Source organism: Monodon monoceros, unplaced genomic scaffold, assembly GCF_005190385.1.
Source record: "Monodon monoceros isolate NGI ecotype Baffin Bay Population unplaced genomic scaffold, NGI_Narwhal_1 Super_Scaffold_1, whole genome shotgun sequence".
NCBI classification, from domain to species: domain Eukaryota; kingdom Metazoa; phylum Chordata; class Mammalia; order Artiodactyla; family Monodontidae; genus Monodon; species Monodon monoceros.
In genome coordinates this window covers 72,962,295-72,983,618 of record NW_021703765.1, presented here as the reverse complement: position 1 = coordinate 72,983,618, position 21,324 = coordinate 72,962,295, and positions in this window count along the sequence as shown.

The following is a 21,324-nucleotide window of genomic DNA, read 5'->3' as shown; positions in this document are numbered from 1 at the left end:
GATTCATTGATGCCTTGAGTAACTCTACTCCCATTGGAGATAAATAATGCACGCCCCGACGCGGAGTTCTGGCTTGGCATTGATTGAGAACTGGGGGAGGATGGGGGCAGCTGTCAGTACAATGTGAAGTGAAGTCTAGGAATTGAGATGATTCTTCAATAGACAAGACTAAAAGCACGTGCACCTGGGTTTCGGCAAAGGCAGTCAGCAGCAGCAGCAGCAGGGTCCAACCCGACTTTGGGAGCCTCCACTCCCGGCCCTTCATCTGAGCCTTGCTCTAGAATCACTGTGGACTTCCGTAACGCAGCACGTGTTCTCATATCCCTCAGAACTTCCCAAGAACATGCCACACGCCAGCTTCTGGGGTAGAGTCCAGCCTGATCTAATTGGGGGTAGGGGGTGGTTAGAGGGACAAACAGACTGTTACCTTTCAGGCCTCGGTGGATCCCTCTGGTGGGTGTGTGACCTCCTAGGTAGTCTCCTGCGGGCTCCCGCGTTGCACTAGCCCAATCCCTAAGAGTCAGGTGAGTTTGGAAGCCTGAGTTGAGGGAAGGGCCTTTGCACAGACCTGGGGGCCAGATGGAGCAGAGCCTGAGGTGAGGAAAAGCAGATGACGTGAACTGGAGAAGACAGCAGGGAGCGGATTCCACAGGGTCTCGCAAAAGGGTTTAGGATGCTGTAGCTTACGTAGGATGACATCTCCCCTGCCTGCCTCACCATGGACTAGACGTTGAGGTAGATCACACACTGGCTTTGTGCACGTGGACTGAACGCTGAAAGCTGGTCTTGAGTTCTCAGAATTGAGCACGGAGAAGGAACACGTGGATTGGAAGCAAGCACCAGATCCTGAAGCGTTTCTAGAATAGAAAGGAGATGCTCAGAAGTACTGAGCCTTCAGGCAAGCCGAGACCATACCTCAGCTTCCCTATAGAAATGGAAGGAATGCTCTCGGCTGGCTTGGACCCTTAAGGTGACATGCATCCATGGTATTAGTTTTGGAGTCACTTTTGTATTAGTCCAAATCCAGTCTCAGCAGTGTCAGGGGGAGAAATTTTCCTCTGCCCCTCCAGGCTCTTCTGGCTGGTCTAAGAACTAAATTGACACGGGACAGATGACCAGGAGAAAAACAAAAGGTTAAGATGTATACATGGGAGCAGCCCAAGAAAACTAGGGGTAGCTCACCAAAATGGTCAAAGCCCTCACCTTTTTCACAGATCGCCTCCAGGTAGACGAAAGAAGATGTTGGACAGTTTGGGACGTCAAAGAGGAGGGAGGCGATTCACATGGAAATGGACATTCAAATGCCTGGTCACTGGGCCACGCAGAGACAGTGGGGTCAGAGAGCGGACTCGGGTCTCTAGACCCTGCTGAGTCCCTGCAGCTACACCTAGCCCATCTTCTCTGTAGATACCTCTGGTTGCTTTTTTTCAGGGAACAGCCCCTCTAAGTTCTTTCAGGCAGTTAAGGGAGAGGTAACAAAGCTTCCTGTGTCTTCTGTTTCCTAAAAATCAGCATGAATTAATCCTCATGGCAAACTTCGCTCCCATATAGCAGGCTCAGCTGGTCTTAGTTTAGGCTCAGGATAGCCCTAGAAACATCAAACCAGGTTCGATACCGACTTGCCGATGACCTGTTCCATGCAGATGGTGTTGCTTTCTTTCCCAGAGGTACTTCCTGCCTCAGTGCTCAGCTTGTGAGGTCTATCTGCTTGTGTCCCACCCCCGACAAGAGGCCCTTCCAAGATTTAAGGGACCAAAGATGAGATGCAATGTGAAGCTTAACAGACCAAATTCCTTCCTTGGAATCTTTCCCCATCTTCGGAAAGATCATACCCTTTCCAAGAAGTAGACGTACTCGAAGCTCCTGGCCTAGAGTAGGCACTCAAATGCAGATCCTCAGGGACTAGATTCTCTTCCCATGTTACCCTATGAGACAGTCCCTTTTGGGGGGACCAGCTGTTTTTTTTTTTTTTTTTTTTTTTTGGTACGCGGGTCTCTCACTGTTGTGGCCTCTCCTGCTGCGGAGCGCAGGCTCCGGACGCGCAGGCTCAGCGGCCATGGCTCACGGGCCCAGCCGCTCCGCGGCATGTGGGGTCTTCCCGGACCGGGGCACGAACCCGCGTCCCCTGCATCGGCAGGTGGACTCTCAACCACTGCGCCACCAGGGAAGCCCGGGGGGACCAGTTTTAAAGATTGAGGCTCGAGTTCACATTTAATGGGAGCAACTGGCATCGCTGGGGAGAGCATGGCTCAGACCTGGGAGATATCAACAATTAATGTCTCCGAAGAAGCCCTCTACACGGTCTGAGTGGCTTAGGTCTTCATTAACAGATAACTGCAGAACAAAGTGGGTATTCTAGTTGGAGGCTGGTTGACGGAGGCCTTCTTAACAGAGGTCTGACCATTTCTGACGTCAGTTGAATGGACTCAACTCAACCCTGGTCTCGTGAGCCTCGTTAAGCATTTTAAGCCTCTGGTGATGGCCTGACCATCTTAATAGAGAACTGCAGAGACGGAGTCTGTATATCATCTCTGGAGTGTTACTTGAAAGGGGATGCCCCCAAATCCCCACAGCTAAGCTTTTGTTCCCCTATAATGTGCGTGTATCTATGCTTTTTCTTCAGAGCGCACATGACAGTCGTGGCCACACAGGGAGTCTGTGTTACCTCCTATTGCTGCAGAGCAAAAACTCGGCAGCTTTAAAAATAAGTCCAGGAGCTTCCCTGGTGGCGCAGTGGTTGAGAGTCCGCCTGCCGATGCAGGGGACACGGGTTCGTGCCCCGGTCCGGGAGGATCCCACATGCCGCGGAGTGGCTGGGCCCGTGAGCCATGGCCGCTGGGCCTACGCGTCCAGAGCCTGTGCTCCACTCAGGGTGGCTGGGTTCTCTGCTCAGGTGTCCCAAGGCTAAAATCATGGTGTCAGCTGGGTTGAAGCCTCATCTGGAGACTAGGAGTTAAATTGGCTTCAAGCTCATTCTTGTTGGTCTAATTCAGCCTTGGCGTAAGGCTGCGGTCACTTGCTGGCCGGCAGCTGAAGGCCATTCAGCTCCTATAGGCCCTCCTCCCTTCCTTGCCGTGTGCCCGCCTCCATCTGCAAGCTGCCACCCACGTATTATGATTCTTTCTTGTGCTTTAATTTGCTGGCTTTCCAGGTCTGACTTCTAGACACACATTTAAATGGCTCATGTGATTAGGTAGGGCTCATCCAGAATATTGAGAATAACTCGACTTAAATGTCCCTTGTAAGGGAACGAGCCAAGGGTTTTCCTCTCGCAACCGCCTTACTACTTTCTTTCCCTAAGTTGGGTGAGTGCTGCCCCCTTTGGGTCACGGGGAGTAGTTCTTTTGCCGGCCTTGTGTTCGCATCCGTGTAAAGTGTCAGGAAAGCCAAGTGCCAATACATCTCTCCCTTCATTCCTCCCTCCTCAGGGGAGTCACTGGAAGATTGTTGCTGCCTTAAAAAAAAAAAAAAAAAAAAAAAAATTTGCAAGGCGCTACCTACTTTCCCGTTTATGTTCTTAGGGGATTAGTCTGAAGGCCCAGGGCAGCGCTGCATGAAAGGCAGGGGAATGGGCTCTAACTTTAGTCCTGAACCCTACTCTCCCTGTGTAAAAGAGTTGCCAAGTAATGCACAACAACAGACCTGCCGCCCTTCCCCCCTGGGTCGCTGCTAATCCGTGACAGTGCTTGGTCCACAGCGAGCGACTGTATGGATGTGAAATCCTTCTCGACACAGCATCCTACGGCAGTGCTGCAGGCTAGTATCTGGTATTCCCGAAGTAGGCAAGAGTATGGCCTGTGATAAGCGTCAGTCCTCAATTCCCTGTCCAGGCATCACGGCTCTGCTGGGTCGGCCTGGGGGCCTCGTGTGCAATCTCCCTCTTGAAACCTCCGGTGGGAGTAAAAGGGGGCCAGGTTGTAACTTCCTATCCTCTTACCCAAGTTCAACGTGCATAAGAGCCTGGAGAGTGGTCTCGGGACAAAGGCAAGGTTGTCTCAAGTTCATGGGTCCAGGTTTTGGGAAAGTCTAAGCTGTGCATCTGGCCTGAGGTTGAGGTCTTCCTAGTCCTCCAGAGCAATTGTGCTTTTGGGAGGAGGCCTAGCCTGACCCTCAGACACGAGTTCCAGTCTGAGTTGTAACAGTTGTGTGTCTTGGCCTGAGTCACTTAACCTCCTAGGGCTTGCTTTCCAATAAAAAGGAGTGTCTACCTGCAGGCCTCTGGAGATCATTGTGGGTGGCAGTGGTTCTCTGCCAGGTAAATGGGCTGACCTAACTTTCTCCCCTTAAGGCCGAAGAGAGCCTTAATTTCTCCCATGGGGGCTCAGTCTTCTCCCTTGCAGTGTTGCCTTTGTGTATGGGTCCTCCAACCTTTTGGAGGCACTGCTCTTCCGATGCCCTGAAGGCCACCACGTCCCACTGGGGGGTGGTGACTCTGGGTGACCGTGTAGATGCTTATGAGGTGAGGGCGTCGAGGCACGTGATCCCATGTTCTTTCAAGGCCTCCAGAGATCGTGAAAGCTGCTGCCCAGAATGATGACTCAGCCCCGTCCTTTGGGCACTGCGTGCTCAGGTCTTTGCTTCCAAAGTGTCTGTTCAGGATGCTCTGGGCCTTGCTCTCAGATCTAAGTTTGCATCTCAATCTGGGATTACATAGTCCCTGAAGTGGAAAATTACCAAACCAAGGTTGGCATCAAATCAACATCAGATTTACTGAAGCCTCACTTTTCTCTAAGCCTTTGAGATGTGAAATGCTATTTTGATAAAGACAACGTTGTTACAGAGCAGACTACAAAAATGTGGTCCCAGATCTCCTTGAATGGAAGTTTGGGCGTGTTACAGTGGAGTCATCCAAGTAAAAAACGGGATGCCCGTTATACTCTGGACACTACCATAGGTGCTGAATATTCAGTGGAGAAGAGAGTGCCTGCCTGCATGGTATATTCTAGAATATTCTAGATGGATGTGCAGAATAAATTGAGTAGTGATAGGGCCTACGAAGAAAAACTGAAGCAGGAAAAAGGATAAGGAACGTAGGTCTGTCCTGGGTCTGAGGCCACCAGGATCTTGGGTAAACAACTTACTCATGCCTGTTCTCAACTTCTTGATCTGCAAAACAATCCCCAGTTTTGTCTTTCAGAGTAGAATCCTAGAACTGACCTCTTCCTGCAGCGTGATAAAGGGTTCAGACCCCAAATGAGTTTGAGGGAATGCTGCACCTCAAGCTTCTCAGAGGTTCACATCCATGTGGGCATATTCAAAGCTCTGATAAGTTCTGCAAAGGAACGTTTAATGCTGCATAAACCCGCGTCTCTGACTTAGGAACCACAAACTTCTGGGGTAATGGTGGACCCAGGGTCCTGTGGACTAACTTGGGAGATGCTCACCTAACCTATGAAAGGAGAAAAGGTTAAGCACCCGGGATGAGGGAGGAATGCAAAGTTAACTCAGGTTCTGTTTGGGTCCCTTGCCAACAGCAGCCTTCTTCCAATCAAATGACTACGTTTAAAGATGTGCCCGACTCAGGACCACATGTGAAGATGAAGGATCGTCGTGTGTTCCAGTGACCTTTTTATCCCAGGGGCTTCCTAAACTGTTTCAGCTGACCACTTCCGAACAAGAAAGCACAATTCCCTTTAAAAGAAACTCAGGTGGTAGAACTGGCCAACTAATCCTACATGGAAGAATCATGGTATATGAAAGGCCAACTTAATAGGAAGTTCTTGCAAGACTGAACTAGAAGGTCATCCTCAGATCTTGGCAAAATGTGTTTCCTCACTTGAGTAGGCTTCCTAGCAATTCTCATTAAGAGAATGGAGAAATATTAAACGTATCAAATGAAGATGGTGCATAACGATTTAGGGCAAGTGGGATCTCTAGTGCTGGTTTCCCCCCCCCAAAAAAAGTTTGGGGGAGCTGCCTCAGTAGGAGGACGAAACGTGGAGTTTAACTGACGCTTTGGAGGATTTTTTGCTTTGGGTTGAAGGAGGCTGTCCTACCGGGCTTCTAGTCTGAAATAAGGATGGTTGTCTGTCAGGCTGCACCTCACTAGGCCTGCAAACCTTGGAGCTGCCCAGCCGCCAGACCAAAGAAAGAGCCTGGAGACAGCACCAGACATCAGTGACTTATTGGATAGGGAATCTTAGACGTCCGAAACCAAGTCCTGGAGCAGCAAACCATCGTGTACAGCAGACAACAGGCAGGACACAGTAGCGCTCCTTTGTACTTGGAAGAGGTTACCAGTTAGAAGGAGGGATTGACTTTGGGTTGGCTCATCGGTTACTAAGGAAACCAGCAGGAACACATCCTATATAGTCTCTGGGGTTAAGGACCATCACAAGGGCAGATGTTTCCCTTTGATAAACTAGCAGGAGGGGCCATCCGGGTCTAAGGATCGGAACAGTTACTGGCTGGGGCAGGGAGCAAAGAACATAGGCAGCTACCAATGAAGAGGAAAGCTCGGTCATGTGAGTTGGGTGTGGGTGAGGCAGGGACTGGTCGAGCAGGGGACACAGAGAGAGCGAGAGAACGGCCATCTTGAGGGGGCTGACCGTACCTTTGCTCTGGTTTTGCGGAAATGTTTCTAGACACAGGTTCACAGATCTGGAAGCAGAGATTGCATCTGGCCTCAGCAGTGCTTGTTGGGTTAATGCTTGATTTAGCTCCTGACGCCACTTGGTGTTTGGGGGCAATAACTCATGTCTGCTTGTTCATGGAATTTCCAGTCCTCAAGCAAGTCCTGCAGTATGGATCCTGGGTCATAACTCGGAGACGAACAATCAGAACATGAGAGTACGCAGACTATTTAAAAAATAAAAATAAAAGCAATGTGGAGTGCTCATAGAGCGTCTACGTGGAAAAGCTTAAAAAAACATAAACCTGTGCAAGTTAACGAGGACAGATGGTCGGCACAGTGGATAGGAGAATAAGTCCGGTCCTTCCCTGAACTGCCTGGGACTCCGGGCTAACCTGAGTCTCCTGGCTGCTCTCCCCGCCCCCTCCCCGTTCTTTTCACCTCTGAGATGGGCTGGAGAGGAAATGGAACAGTTCTCAAACTGACAAAGAAGCTCACCTTGGCGGCCCAGCCCCGGGGTGGAGGGATAAGGTGCACAGGAGCATCTTGGAAAAAAGGGAATTAGCAAATTACCAAAATAGCTTTGCTGTGAGTCACTCTTGCTTTACAAAAGCTAAACTTGCTGCTTCACAGGTCAAAATAGGTGGCTCCTGAAAGCACACCCTGATTTGCTGGTGGAATTGGCTTTAGGTGGAAGCACTGGATTTTGCTAGCAAGTTGTTTGCTTTTGGAGAAGCAGAAAGAAGAGGGGAATTGCCACGCTTCAGCCTCGGTGTGCCCTTCCTTTGGAGCACCTGGTAGCAGAGCTGTTTAGACTGTTAACCTGGATAAGGAACAATAAGTAGCCTTTCAGCTGTAACGTGGTTCTCACACCTGGGAGATCCTGGCACCTCTTGCCTCTGGCCCTTGGACCACGTGGCACTGTGAAGCAGGTGTTTCTTTCAGAAAATTCTCTCCACCCATCCCCGGAGCAAAGAGTCTTTTCCTTCCAGTTAGGGCCTTGGTGCTCTGCGTGGAATCACTTCTCAACCTCTCCTTCCTTCCCGTGGGGAAACAGAGGCCAGCAAACAAGCCCACCGTAATCCCAAGTCTCAGTCCCCCTTTGAGATAGGATTCAAAGGGCTCCTGGAGTCGGGTGGGGCATCCTCCACGCAGGGCTGAAGGCTTCATGGAGTACAACTCTCACTTTCAAGTAGGCTAGGTTGATGGATTCAGGTTCAATAGCACGTGAACTTTGACCTGGGGGGTACTTGCGCTTCCGTAACACCCTTTGTCTAAAGAAAAAAGAAGAAAAAGCTGTGCTTATCTTACGGGCGTGAGGTATAGAGACCAAATGCTGCCAATCACTGAGATAGAGGAGACTGGAGAGGGGAGTGGGGGAGGAACCAAGGTCCATTTGTGATGCTCTGAACCTCATTTGAAACTTACCTTTCCGTTGCAAAGGCACTAAGGGATGTTACGCACCATGAAAACGCTCCTCCGTGAACGTGGATGCTACAAACTGTAATCATTGCAGCCAGACGTGAAGACTGAGCTTGGTGTTACAGGGCCACTACGTAGGTGATGCTAGTTCCTTACGTAGGAAAGCCTCGTGTATCCCAGTGACTTAACAGTTGAATCTGTATGCATGACTGCCTCTAACTAGACTGAGTTCTGCAAGGGTAGGGACTCCCGGCTGCTCCCCTGGACCAGTGGTTGGCACAGAGCAGGTGTTAGACATCGTTTGAAGTGACTAGATGGTGCATTCCTCCCCAGTTCTCCCTCCAAGGGGGAAATCTTAGGTTTGAGCCTTAAAGTTGTGCGAGGTCTTCTCAATCTTGAAAGCTCTGTTCTGGGGAACCCTCAGCTGAAACGACCTCGATTAATGCTCATAGAGGAAACAAACCTAACTCAGACCTCATAATTACTCCTGGAGCATGGGGCTCGCATTCACAAGTGTTGGAGGTCACTGTCAAAGTGTATCGGTGGCTTGGGATACAATCTCTAGCTACACATTGCTTAAAAAAAAAAAAAAAAAAGACATCTTGCTCTTTAGATGGAAGTAAAGATGGACCCTGGATAACCAAGTGACTGAGAGGCTCTAGTTACAATAACCACCTTTTGAAGAAAGATTTATAAAAGTTCTCTAACCTAGTGTATAGAGGAAGAGGGTTTCCTAAACATACTAAGACTTCAAGTGTGGGGGACTTCCCTGGCGGTCCAGTGGTTAAGACTCTGCGCTTCTGCTCGCAGGGGGTGGGTTCGATCCCTGGTCAGGGGGCACTAGGATCCTGCATGCCATGCAGCGCGGCCCAAAAAAAAAAAAAAAAACTTCACATATGGCTTAACGTTATAGGTGGGTATTCTATCAATATATACCTCAAATCTTAACATCTTTATTGGAGTATAATTGCTTTACAATGGTGTGTTAGTTTCTGCTGTATAACAAAGTGAATCAGCTATATGCATAAGTATATCCCCATATCCCCTCCCTCTTGCGTCTCCCTCCCACCCTCCCTATCCCCGCCCTCTAGGTGGTCGCAAAACACAGAGCTGATCTCCCTGTGCTGTGCAGCTGCTTCCCACTAGCTATGTTACATTTGGTAGTCGTACCTCAAATCTTGATCATCCTGTTTTACCCCAATGAGATGGAGTCTGTAGTTATCTGATTGTCTCCGAAGGGTCAAATCTCCAAATAACACTGACTCAGCAGAATATCCTGCTGCCCATTACAAAGGTCATTCTTTGAGGCTTTTGCCCATCAAAGTCCCACTTTAAAAAGGGAGCTGCATAGTTTATCAGGTCACATTCCTGATACCCTATAGCTTCCTGGAACGTAACGCATGCTATAAATACCAACATTTATTACAGATTTCTCAAACCCAAGTGCACTCATAGGGACCAGACAGGTAAGGGACATGAAACTGGGAGAGCTGGGGCTTGGCCAGGAGTAAATCTGCCTTAGACCAGAGCTGGGCTCTCTAGATAACTCTGAGGTCATGTGAGAATGCAGACCCAGTGAGGCCAGTTCATCCCTCATTTTCAAAGGGAGCTAGAAATCGATTTTGTGCACTCCAACTTTAAATGTCAAGTTAATTCTGGTCTCTGAAACCTTACAGATACGTCTTCTGCAGGTTGGATGTGTTCCATTGGGGCAACCTCTCAACGTGGCTTAGCTACCAGCACTCGCAGGACTATTGGGTGGTGTCCTTCATTTCTCCACAAGCGGGAGAAACAGGACGAGTTGTACAACTTAAATATAATTATGTGTGTGAATGGCCCATAGGATGGACACGCAGTGGGGCAACTAAAAGTACATACTTCCTTTGGGCCTAGGATTTGAGGGACAATCTTAAAGGTCAGTTTGTCTTAATTCATTGTGTTCTGCCCCATTTACTTTACAACTTCATTGGTTCATTGGCTTGACTTTCTGCCAATACATCCTTAAATGGGTAATCTCTAGATTGAAGTGGGTTGAAGACCCATCCATGGCCTGTAGAAGCAGACACTCGGTTAGTATACATTTGAGCCCTTACATGCAGAGCGCCTTAGTGGTCATTGGTGGGGCACACTGAGACAGGATGCTGCTTATACATAAGGAGCTGCTATGGCCTGTAGGGGAGCAGAAGAAGATAGCCTATAAACGGCCCAAGGTTTTATGGAAGTTCACATCATAAACACTCAGATGTCTTGCGCTGTTAGGTACTTCATATGAATTCCCTGTCTCCGTAGCCCTAAGGTCTTAACGACATGCCCATTTTAAAGGTGAAGAACTAAGGCTCAGAAGTTATGTAAGTGGAGTCACAAATTACCCCATGCTTGTCTTAAAGCCAGTAAATGGCAGTGTCAGCACGAGGGAGGTACTTAGTCTGGGGAGGTACTTAAGTTCTGTCCCAGTGTGGACTTCCAAATCACTGCAGAAACCCAACTTGTTTGCCCATTAATCACACGTGAGATTCCCTCTCCATCCTCTTTGCCCTTACAATGTACAACACGCTTTACTATGTCTTGGTCCACAGGGTAGAAGGCAGCTATATATTCTGTGCTTCCAACATGGTGGCATTCCAGAAGCCACCAGAGCCTGGTCCTCGGTGGCTTACACGTAAGGGAAATAAATGCCTACTGACTTCAAAATGGTTACAGGGGGATTGAATCCAGCTGTCAACCTGGATGTATGAACCCAGGAGTGTGTAGTGTTCCCTCCCCTTCTGTGGGCCTCCCTCAAAGAATCCCAGGCAGAAGGGACCATGCGTTGAAAAGGCACAGGTGGGCATTTGGATTACAAAATAAAGCGGCTTGAAGACCTGGCTTCTTGGAGCCGTCTAGGCCTCAAGTCTCACCTTAATTCTGTACCTAAACAACCTTTTGGCATCTGTCCCTCTTGCCGACTGGCTTATTTCATCTTCGTTTCGAATATGCCTACGGTTTAACCCAGCCCCTCCCTTTGTACCTCGGTCCCAGGAGTCAGTAGCCAGCCAATAGGCAAGCTGCTCCAGGGTCAGGTGGCTGCCTCAGGCCAGTCAGCTGAGCCCCCCGGAAAGCAAAGTCACATGGTACAAAAACATGGCCTCCTGGTTGGTGGGGCTGGGATCTGAGCAGTTTAAGTTCTCAGGGACTGTGGGTAGGCAGGGTGACTAATACCTGGTATGCCGTAAAAGGACAGTGTTGGGGGGAGGGTCTGGAAAAAGCTACTGTCTTTCTAGTACCTAACGAAAGAGTGAGTGACTCCAGAGCGGATCTCCAGCCTCCTAACGGGGAAAATCTGCCTGCCCCACTCCTCAAACTCAGGAGGCGATGGCTTGACCTTCTCATCTCTGACCCCTGACTTAGGCCTTTACATATGGAGAACCCAAAAGTGGAACACTTACAGATGCTCTGCATGGACGTGCAATCCTGGGCCAGTGTGTCCTCTCTGATGGCTTATACTAGAAGGTAGGCACCCACTTATTTTCATGTTCATTATACATACAACCAAAAGAGCACATGCCCTACCATCGATGGGGGGGGTGGGATCTGTCGCTTCTCTGGGCCTGGCTTTCCCATAGCCTAGAATGTGGTCTATTTTGGTGAATTGTTCATGTGAACTTGGAGGAAAGTATTAGTACTGTCGAACGTTTATCGAGTACTTTTTCCTTTAGATGTGGTGGACTGGTGCTGGTTAGTTCAACTATGTTTACTGACTTTCCTGCCCTGCTGGGCCTGTCAATCGCTGATAGAGGGCCGTTGAAGTCACCAACTAGAAAGAACTGCAAAGAGAAAATGGCTAAGTTGCTGTGCTTCACGTTTTGACGTTAGATGAATACACAGGTCGTTAGAGTTGACCCCTTAATTTTGTTGCGTTCTTCTTTATCCTTTAACTTGCTGAGAATCTTTCTCTTTGAAAGAGCTGCTCCACCTTTCTTAGTGTCAGCACATGGTATAGCTTCATCCCATTACTTTTCATCTTAATCTGAAAAGTGAGTTTCTTGTAGACAAGAGTGGCTTTCCTAATACATGTTTGAAAAATCTAAGTCCATGGACTGTGGCTCAGTCCCTTCAGCAGTGCATAATAGGCCATAACTAACTCACCCATTCACCAGACTAGGGAGCTCCTTTCCTGCTCTGGGGGTCCCTAAATAATGCTGAATAAACGTTGTCGCACGTCTGTCTTTGTGAACTGGTGCTTCACTTATTACGACGGGATGGAATCCCAAAAGTGGGACTGCTAGAATGTGTTGTACATAAGTAAGTCTTACTAGCTTTTGCCAAATTGCCTTCCAAAAAGGATAATATACACCCCGCTGCAAATATACTCTCTTCATTGGAGCCAAGGGCAGACCAACCGGGCAGTTGTCCAGGAAGTTGGAATCCTTTTGATAATAAGGTATCTGGAACATTCAAACCAATACTGTCATCTTATGGCAAGCTCTTAAAATTTCAGTTAATTGTTCCAGCACAGTCCCTTCTGCCCTGCCCGTTGATGTACCCTAAGCCAATGACTAGATTCTCCCTAAATCCCATATATGCGAATATGCCAAGTCTATTTCTAAGCAGAATTCCTTGCAAGATAATGTTTGGATGAGGCGTATTTTACGTTAGGAGAAAAAGTTGAATTTGGGTTAATATTTAGACTCCTTTTACCTGAGTAAGTTAGTTCAGGTGATGGTTAAAGATTCTGTGAGTTCCACAAATGGTTAATCCTCGTTCCCTCTAGCTCAACCTATACCCTCTAAATAGATGGGCATCTAGAAACTGCAACCTAATAGGGAAGCTCTTTGGATGGGATATAACCAGGGCGTTAAACCAAATTGCCTGTGGCTTTGGAATGTGGGGCAGGGTTTGCACAATGGCTTTATCTCTATCCCTGCTCACCACTAATAGGTCATTAACTTATCTGCGCTATGAATGCATCCCCATCGCATATGTCTATCAAACCATAAACCCACAGCCAACCTGGCAGACTGCACACGCAGTGCTGCAGAGGCCTCTGTCTTGGAGCCAAGTGCTTTATATAACTCCACTGTGGTGGCCCCAACCAACTTGCTTTTCAACAGCTCTCTGTGTGGCACCGTTGCCTGTCTCTCAGTGACAAGCCAGGACCTTCTTCAGGCATTTTCTCAGCAGGTTAATCAAATGGCATCAGTGGGAATGTTTACAGCTTGCTGCCACTTAGGGAGCTTTATCAGAGCCCTTTTAATATCAGCCCCCAACTCAAGGCTGATAACAGAACAGGAGGGGGGCAGGGGATGGACAGCTTCAGGAGAGCCGGTGAAACCAAAAAACAAGATGTCAATCTAATCTGAAAGACCTCCCCTAGGGTCCCTGCTGTGGGGTAGCAGTTCGGTCTGGAAATTCTTTTCAGGGGGTGACATATCTCTAGTCCCAGACAGACACTTGGCATCTAGCACTGCTCTGTTCAACACAAGAGCACCAACCACGTACCAGGCCGTGTTTCTATGGTGATAAGATGCTGCTTTTTCTCCACCTGTTCATAAATGTTGAGCTAAGATTTAAGCCTGAGTACTACTATTCCTGTCTCTGTATGACTTTGGACAACTTCCTTTCTTGGCCATCCCTGACCCCATTTGACAGGGGATGTCTTCTGAATACTGTGTGTATTTCGGATCTGTTGTGAAGGGCTGGAGAGCAGCTTGACCCTACCATCACAAGGAATTGTGATTGACCCAGACTTATGATATATCTGAGCTTTACCAGACACCTATGGGAAGAACGGGATAAAAGCATTAAAACAAGAAACATAAAGGCAAAGATACTTGAGGGGCTCCAGTGAAAGAAACAAAGGGGGCCCCTTTCTGCAAGTCCACACTTACTGCACCCTCACTGAAAACTAGACACTTTGTACCTTTCAGAGGGTAACACCTACCCACCTGTTATAGATATTCACCTACCAACTTCTGGATACTCAATGTCAAAGGCATTTTGTGCTACAATAGACAGCATGCAATTATCTGACTACGGATGAACCACAATTTTAATCCCAGGCAGATCTCCTGGCTTCACGTGCAGACCTCAGTATCGCTGGGGTGCACCACCACCGTTGCGAAGTGCCACACCACTTGGTACCTTAAGCAAACTCAACATTGTTGCCTTTGGCCCTCTAGAACTGCGGTTATGCATTGAAATTCAGCGAGTGTCCTGAAGTCTTGTGTTAGAGCATCTGTCAATGAGTCTATAGTCAGTGTCAGATCTAGGCTAGACACACGTGAGGGTGAAACGCAAAAAGCATGTTAGTCGCTCAAGGTGGCAACTCTCTCACCCTGTGCACTTAAGTAATTTTCTGCAATGATCCACTGAATGTCCATGACGATCTCCAGGTGCTTTACACTATGAGCTCGTCTGCCTCAGTCTCCAGGTAGGTGGTGGAAATCCTCATGGTACAAATGAACTTCGCAAGGTCAACCCGCAAGTAAGAAAGTGAAATTCAAGTTCAGGTTTTTGAAGGCTGTGCTTCTACGTACAAGATACCTCCAGCTCTCGTAGGCGGCATCTATGGAGTCCAAATGGAGTGAAGAGCTGACAATTAGATCGAGGAAGCAGGCTAACCAGGCGGTGGAGATTAAAGCGTGACCTGGGAGAGGGTTCTGGGAGCACGGAGAGAGTCCCTCAGCTTAAGTTTGTAGCTTCTTGCTTCTGCATCGAGCTCTTCGCCGTGTCTTGAGTTCTAGCATCTGGCTGAAACTCCATCTAGAGAATAGACTACATCTTCATTGGGTACAGGTCTCTGTGGTGGAGGTAGAGGACTGAGTATATGGCTGAGTCTGTGACTATAGAGCAGTTATTCTGTCCCACCTTCCCAGGAGCGGGGGCTGCAGGCCCTACTGAGTGGAATGGTCCATCTCGTATGTCTCTTTGCAGACACTAGTTTTGGCTTTCCCCACTCTTCAAGGTGGGTATGCCGTTCCTTCATCTCCTTTTCTGGAAATTTCCCATTCTCCACTGACTTGTTCATCCTTATGAGCCTAGTAATACCTCTTAAATTCTTTGGGGATTTGGGGAAGGAAAAGAGAAACAACCAAAAGGTTGGAGGGGATGGAGACGTGACAGTGAGATGCAACATGGTACCCTGGATTGGATCCTGGAACCGTAAAAGAACATTAGTGAAGCATCATGACCGTGCATCACGAGCCAGCTAGTTAGCTCTGAGGACGGTAGACAAGAGGTGCTCGTGCTGGAACATGAAGGGCTTTCCTTTAATGAGGAAAAGGATGAAGATGTTTCCAGTGTGACAGGAAGCAGCTCATAGAGGCCGAGCTAGGATGGCCCCAAGCAACCTTCTTGTTGAATACTCTGAATTCTGCAGCCGGAAGAACCAGGCTCCAAGGGCAAAAGCCCAGGTCAGAAGCACCGCCACTTGGATTCTCCCTTCCACACGCCTGACTTTCTTCCTCCGGTCAGTACCCTTTGGTCTCCCTAGTCATCCCGCTGTATGAAGCTCTGCCTTCTTTCGAGACAGGAGTCCTAAGGGCAGTCTTGCCCTTGGCTCGCCTTTACTCAGCTCTCAAGCTCCTTCGCAGACATTCGTCTCATTCCCAGCCGTCCCTCCTTGGCGAGCGAAGCTTCGTGGGCTATTAAATCTCCCTGGAAAGAAGATCTTGGATTCCATCTTTCCCTGTGCAAGCCATTGGCATTCGCTCATTCTTTGCTCTCAAACTAGGGATCAGATCACAGACTGAATAAGAACAGTAGCCACTGTGGTCTAAAGTGAGTTTAAGGAGAATACCATTCAGTGTTCCACCTCAGCGTTGGATTTGTGTACTGAAGCTTTTGAGTCCTGGCCCTTCTTGTATTGCTTTGCCTTATATCACCTGTTCGGGGCACCTAGCTTCCTTTGAGCCCTTGTGGGAGGAGCGGGTAGGGTAGATGGCAGTAACTATTCCTACGTCCCTGGTCTAACGGCACGAGATTTTGCATGCCGCCATCTCAGAGTCTTCAGAGTTAGGAAATTAAAGCCTAGGCATCAGAAACCCACCTGGAACCCAAAGTTATATAGAAAGACACTCATTTCTATCACCCTACAGGGACTCTCCTGGTTTAAAAAAAAAAGTTAATGGCAGCCTTGAGACTAGAAGTTGAATCTTCTGACATTTGCATCGTGATCATTTGTTCAGTTTGAGCATACTGTACGCTCACTGGGTCATGGGTATTTGCCTTCTCAGCACCTACCTATCAGTGGGAAACGGACAGATCCCAAGCTATAACTATGGTAAGTCTGTGAAGGATAGGCCTGTAGTGCTAAGGGGCCTATGAGCAGGGGGTCTGACCTATGAGGATTCTCAGAACTATGGGAGGTACCCTTGAGCTGCCACGGAAGGATGCGGAGGGCTTAACCAGCAGATGGTGGGGAGGGAGGACTTTGGACAGAGCAGGCAGAGCTGGAGGGAGGCCCATCTGAAGTGGAGAGTGGGTGGGGGAGCCCACACGAAGAGGCCAGAAAAACAGATGACAGCGGTGGTGATAGCAGCAGTGTGGTGTAGAAAGCAAACAGCCTCTGGGGGTGAGTCACGGAACCCACTCGGGGGCAGTGAAGTTCTCGGAAATCGACAGCTCCTCAAATAGGAAGGTCTGGCCAATGAGAACTTCTTGAGTGATGTCCAGATCTTAGGCTAAGGACTGGAGCATTGGCCACCCTCCCACTTCACCCCACCCCGACTCAAGTTCCAAGTCAACCCGGCTCAAGAGTTTGGTCTGCGCTTTGAACTGTTCTTAATTCCCCGACGGATGGCTATGAACCCCCATGACAGGTAGGGATGTCTTAGTTAATACTTCACCTCTTCATGAATAAGGCTAATGGTTTGAACACACCACCCGACTTAATTCTAAGCACCACTGTGAGTTTCTGAAAGCAGCATAAGGGTTGGGAGAGGCTGATCAGGTTACCGGGGGCCCTGCCCACCGCCCCACACCCCCTGCTCCCAGGGCCCTGTGTGAGCTTCCACGATGTTCTCTAGGCTGCTCGTTTTAAAACAACTCCGACAATGTGGTTTCTGTTTCTCTCCTAATAGAACATTTTCTACAGTCTTTCGCATCTGTGTCTGAGATGTTTCTCCAGCTCGTGTTCTTGTGTTAAACCTCTCCAGTCAAGTTGGGTAGACCAACCTTTTCCATTTGTGTTCCTTACTGGGAACCCCTACCCAAGGGCCTGCTGGTACGGTTCTTGGTACAGACCGGACAGTCTTAGCTCTTAAAACGTTACCTCCTTTGAGATTCACGATAACCTTAGGCTGGAGTGTTCAGTGATAGTTTTATAGATGTAAACATGCTCAGAAGCTAAGCCGCTCAACCGGAGACATGCATGATGGGAGTTCATCTCGTGTCTGTGGACTTCTGGTTGGATTCTCTACCTACCTACAGGCTCCGGAACGTAACCAGTTTGATAGTGTCAGCTCGGGATGGGCTGGATCTACTTTTCTAGTAATCAACGGTTCTACCAGACCTTCTGTCTGTTGAGCATTCGGTTTCCAAACATTCAGTATGTTTCCTTTCTTATAAATCCAAACTCAGATATATTTTTATGGCTTGTGAAACTAGCGAAAGCTATGAAAACACACACGCCAGGCTGTAACCAGTGACCAAACCTGTAGGAGATCGGAAATGGTGAAGTGTGGGAGATGGCCAGCTATTGCTTCAGACTTTGGCAAGCGCTTCCAATACATCGATGCACTGTTGCTCTGCTGGAAAAACATTCAAAATAAGTGTGTGGAGTAAAGGTAAAACACTAAATCTGGGGTAAGTGACGCACGCATAAATGCTCCTGTAGACACCTTCAGCAAGGGCTACAAACTTGGTCCCAAGCTTCCCGTTGGCCAAAAGCAAAGCATCGTCTACAGAGACAGATAGTAGTTATAAGTTAAACTCAAGCCCACTCAGAAGGAGAAAGGCCATCCTGATGCCAGCAGCTGAGACCCACAGGTACCCCGATATTGGTAATATCGACTACTATTACATGGTATGCGTTGAGCTGGTGTCTTGTCTCTGTAATCCAGAAGACATGAGGTGGGGTTTTTTGTTTGTTTGTTTGTTTTTTTTGCGGTATGCAGGCCTCTCACTGCTGTGGCCTCTCCCGTTGCGGAGCACGGGCTCCGGACGCGCAGGCTCAGCGGCCATGGCTCACGGGCCCAGCCGCTCCGCGGCATGTGGGATCTTCCCGGACCGGGGCACGAACCCGCGTCCCCTGCATCGGCAGGCGGACTCTCAACCACGGCGCCACCAGGGAAGCCCAAGGTGGGTTTTAATATCTCCGTTTTACAGTGGAGAAAACCAGCTTGTGCTCTTGAGCTCAGGGAGGAAATGGCAGAAGCAGCACGGAGTTCCAGGGCCACTGGATTCCAAGCCCGTGCTCTTATTTGATGCTGCCTGCCTTGTGTTTGCTATGAGTTGGGTTCTTGTAAGTGACAGTATGTGGTTTTCTCAACACAAGACCAAGAACTTCTGGAAAGAGTCCTCCTGGCAACTGAGTCCGAGGATGTAGCCCACTGGTCTAGAGTGAGCAACTGGCCAAGTCCCAAACTTTAGGAAAGTGGATGAAACTCCTCCAGGCAGCCCTTGAGTTTCTCGAGCACAGGCCTTGGATCACAAGGTAGAATTTAAGGTTGTGATCCCAAGTCTGAGACCTGAGTTTGTGACTGGGATCTTAAAGGGTGGGGTTTCATTGTGCTTCCTTTAAAAAAAACAAAACAAAACAAAAAAACACCTTATTTGTACAACTCATGTGTTCTAGACAGTTCAATTCATAACATGGAAAGTTTGTCTCAGAGAATCTTCATTTTTGAGACAACCACGGCTAAAAGCTAAAAATCCATAGCGGTTTTCTTAGAGCTCCTGTTAGCATGAAGCAAAAAATGGGATTCTGCTGTAACTAACATGCAGCTTCTTCTTTGCAATTTTGATACATGTCAAGCTTACAGAAAGGCTGTAAGAACATAACAGAATTCACAGGTACCCTTTACCCTGATTCACAAACTGTCTATATTTTGTCCCACTTGCTTTATATTCTCGGAAGTTTTTTTCTCGGAGCCATCAGAGGAAACTGGAGCCCTGTATGTCCATTTACTCTAAAATATCCTTGTGTGCAATTCCTAAAAATAAGTATGATCTCTTCTGCCACAATACAATGATCAAAATGAGGAAATTTAATCTACAATCTCTAATAAATTTCCTAAACTGTATATCAAGTTAACTAATCTTGTCAGAGGTCTAATCTGTTAAATGCTATAGCCATGGATGTACCATAACTGAGGGACATTTAGGAATATTCTGACTTTGTATCCAAGTACCAAGTATACTTCACTCACTCAACAGCCCCTCATCTTGGGTTTGGTTCATAGCCATGTACGGTGTTCATCCGAGGTCCTGGGCTTCTGATGGTGACTAAAGGAGACTGAGGTGAAGAGCTAGAACAGGTAGGGATGCTACAGATTCTATTCTAGCTTTTCCTTATAAGTTACCATTCTTCTTACCTATGTGGTGCATGTCCACACGTACCAGGATGTAATGGACCAGGATGCCTGCCCTTGAAATATTCATTCTTCCATCTTTATCCTGACCCCGCTTTCCCCTTCTCTCAAGTGTCCAGATCCCATGCAGCGTGAGCGATCATCCCTGTTGTGACTCACCCAGTTTTGACAGTCCACATCTCAGGCAAGCGGAAATGATTGGTCACCCTACACACTGCTCATACCTGACTATAATTGATGGCCGCTTTAGCCAAACGCCATCATGCCTTTCCTAAATTCTTCTAGAGTGCTAACATCCCACAAAAGTGGGAGCCAACATTGCTATTCCTAGCACGGCAATGAGTTATATTAAAAGTAAACTCGAAACACTTCTGTCCTGCCTCTTTAGGCATGAATGCTATAGATCTGCAGACGCCATAAAGCCCAAACGAGAAGTCATCTGATGCAAGAACACATGAAACTAATGTTACATCAGTGCACTGAGGGACCAGCTAAGAGCAGGGAGTGGATGGAGTAATTGCTGACAGCAGGGACTTTAGGTGAACCCGTGTTTAAGTCTTAGCTCTGCCTTGACTAGCTATATGATGCAATATGAATATCGCGACCTTTTGAGCAATGCCATACTCCTCCCTCACCCCCTTTTAAAAAGTAGGACTGATCTATCCTTCACAGAGCTGTTAGGAAAAGGATGAATCTATGCTTCGCAGAGCTGTTAGAAATAAGTAGGTATGCAAGGAAGCTACTATAGTAGCTTATACAAGTGGTAGCTATAGTAATAAGAATAGATGCGCTCTCCCTAGGACCTTTGGGAGTTGGAGAAGCCCAAGCTTGTGCGTTGCTAAGTAACACGCCTCCATCTTGAGGATCTTAGTTGCCAAGGGCTCTCGGAGCTGGACCAATCCAATGTCCCTCTGATAGAGGGCAGAAGCAGCTGCCTTGCAACTGGGCAGGGGCTGTGCAGAGAGGAAGTGGGGGGTGGGAGTCCTGGTGCCTGGAGCGGCAGCTGTGTGCCATTACCCACGGCACTTCTGGGTAAGAACAGGCCTAATGCTGGCCACTTGTCCATATAGTTTTATTGCTTTAATCCCACCATACTGGCCAAGGCCAGGTCATGATAATATATTTAAGTAATGAGGCATGACAGCCGGGGCCTGCTGTGATGATTATAACACACCTAGCAGGGTGTGAGAAGGTCCAAAGGTGAGAGTCCTAATCCCTTGGAAACGGCTGCAACTGTGAGATGGCAAATGAACACAGGATGTTTAGACCCAGAGCAGGGCCAATAGCCGGTTGGAAACCCCACTCAAGCCCAGGTAAATGTGTGCGTCCCAAAGCATGAGAACGGAGGGCTCTTTCAGGGTCAGGCGGGTGATGGGTTTTGGTCGACTCCGGCCAGTATTAGACACTCGGCAATTACATACTTGGAAATACTTGAAGGTTGAATTGCCCAAATGCATCCTAGTATTTATTAGGAAAAAGTTTAATTCCTTAAACCCTGTCAAGGTAATAGACATGCATGGTAAACTTCCCAAAGCAGTGTTGCATAATGAAATTCTTCTCCTAGCCTGCACTGCTGAGGTAGAAATATCCTGAAATCTTCCTTGTACAGGAAGATCCCTTCCTACATATAAGTAGGAGCAAGCTACAAATTCCAACTGTACGTTGGTCTCTTCACTTATTTATTTCTGGTGGTCATCCTACATTGCTGCATAGAGGTATCTTGCTTCCTTCTAAGTGGCATCTTGTTTGGACTTTCAGTAGCGGGGGTGGAGGAAAGAAAGTCATTCAGGCTATGATTTTTTTTTAACATGCAATGAGATG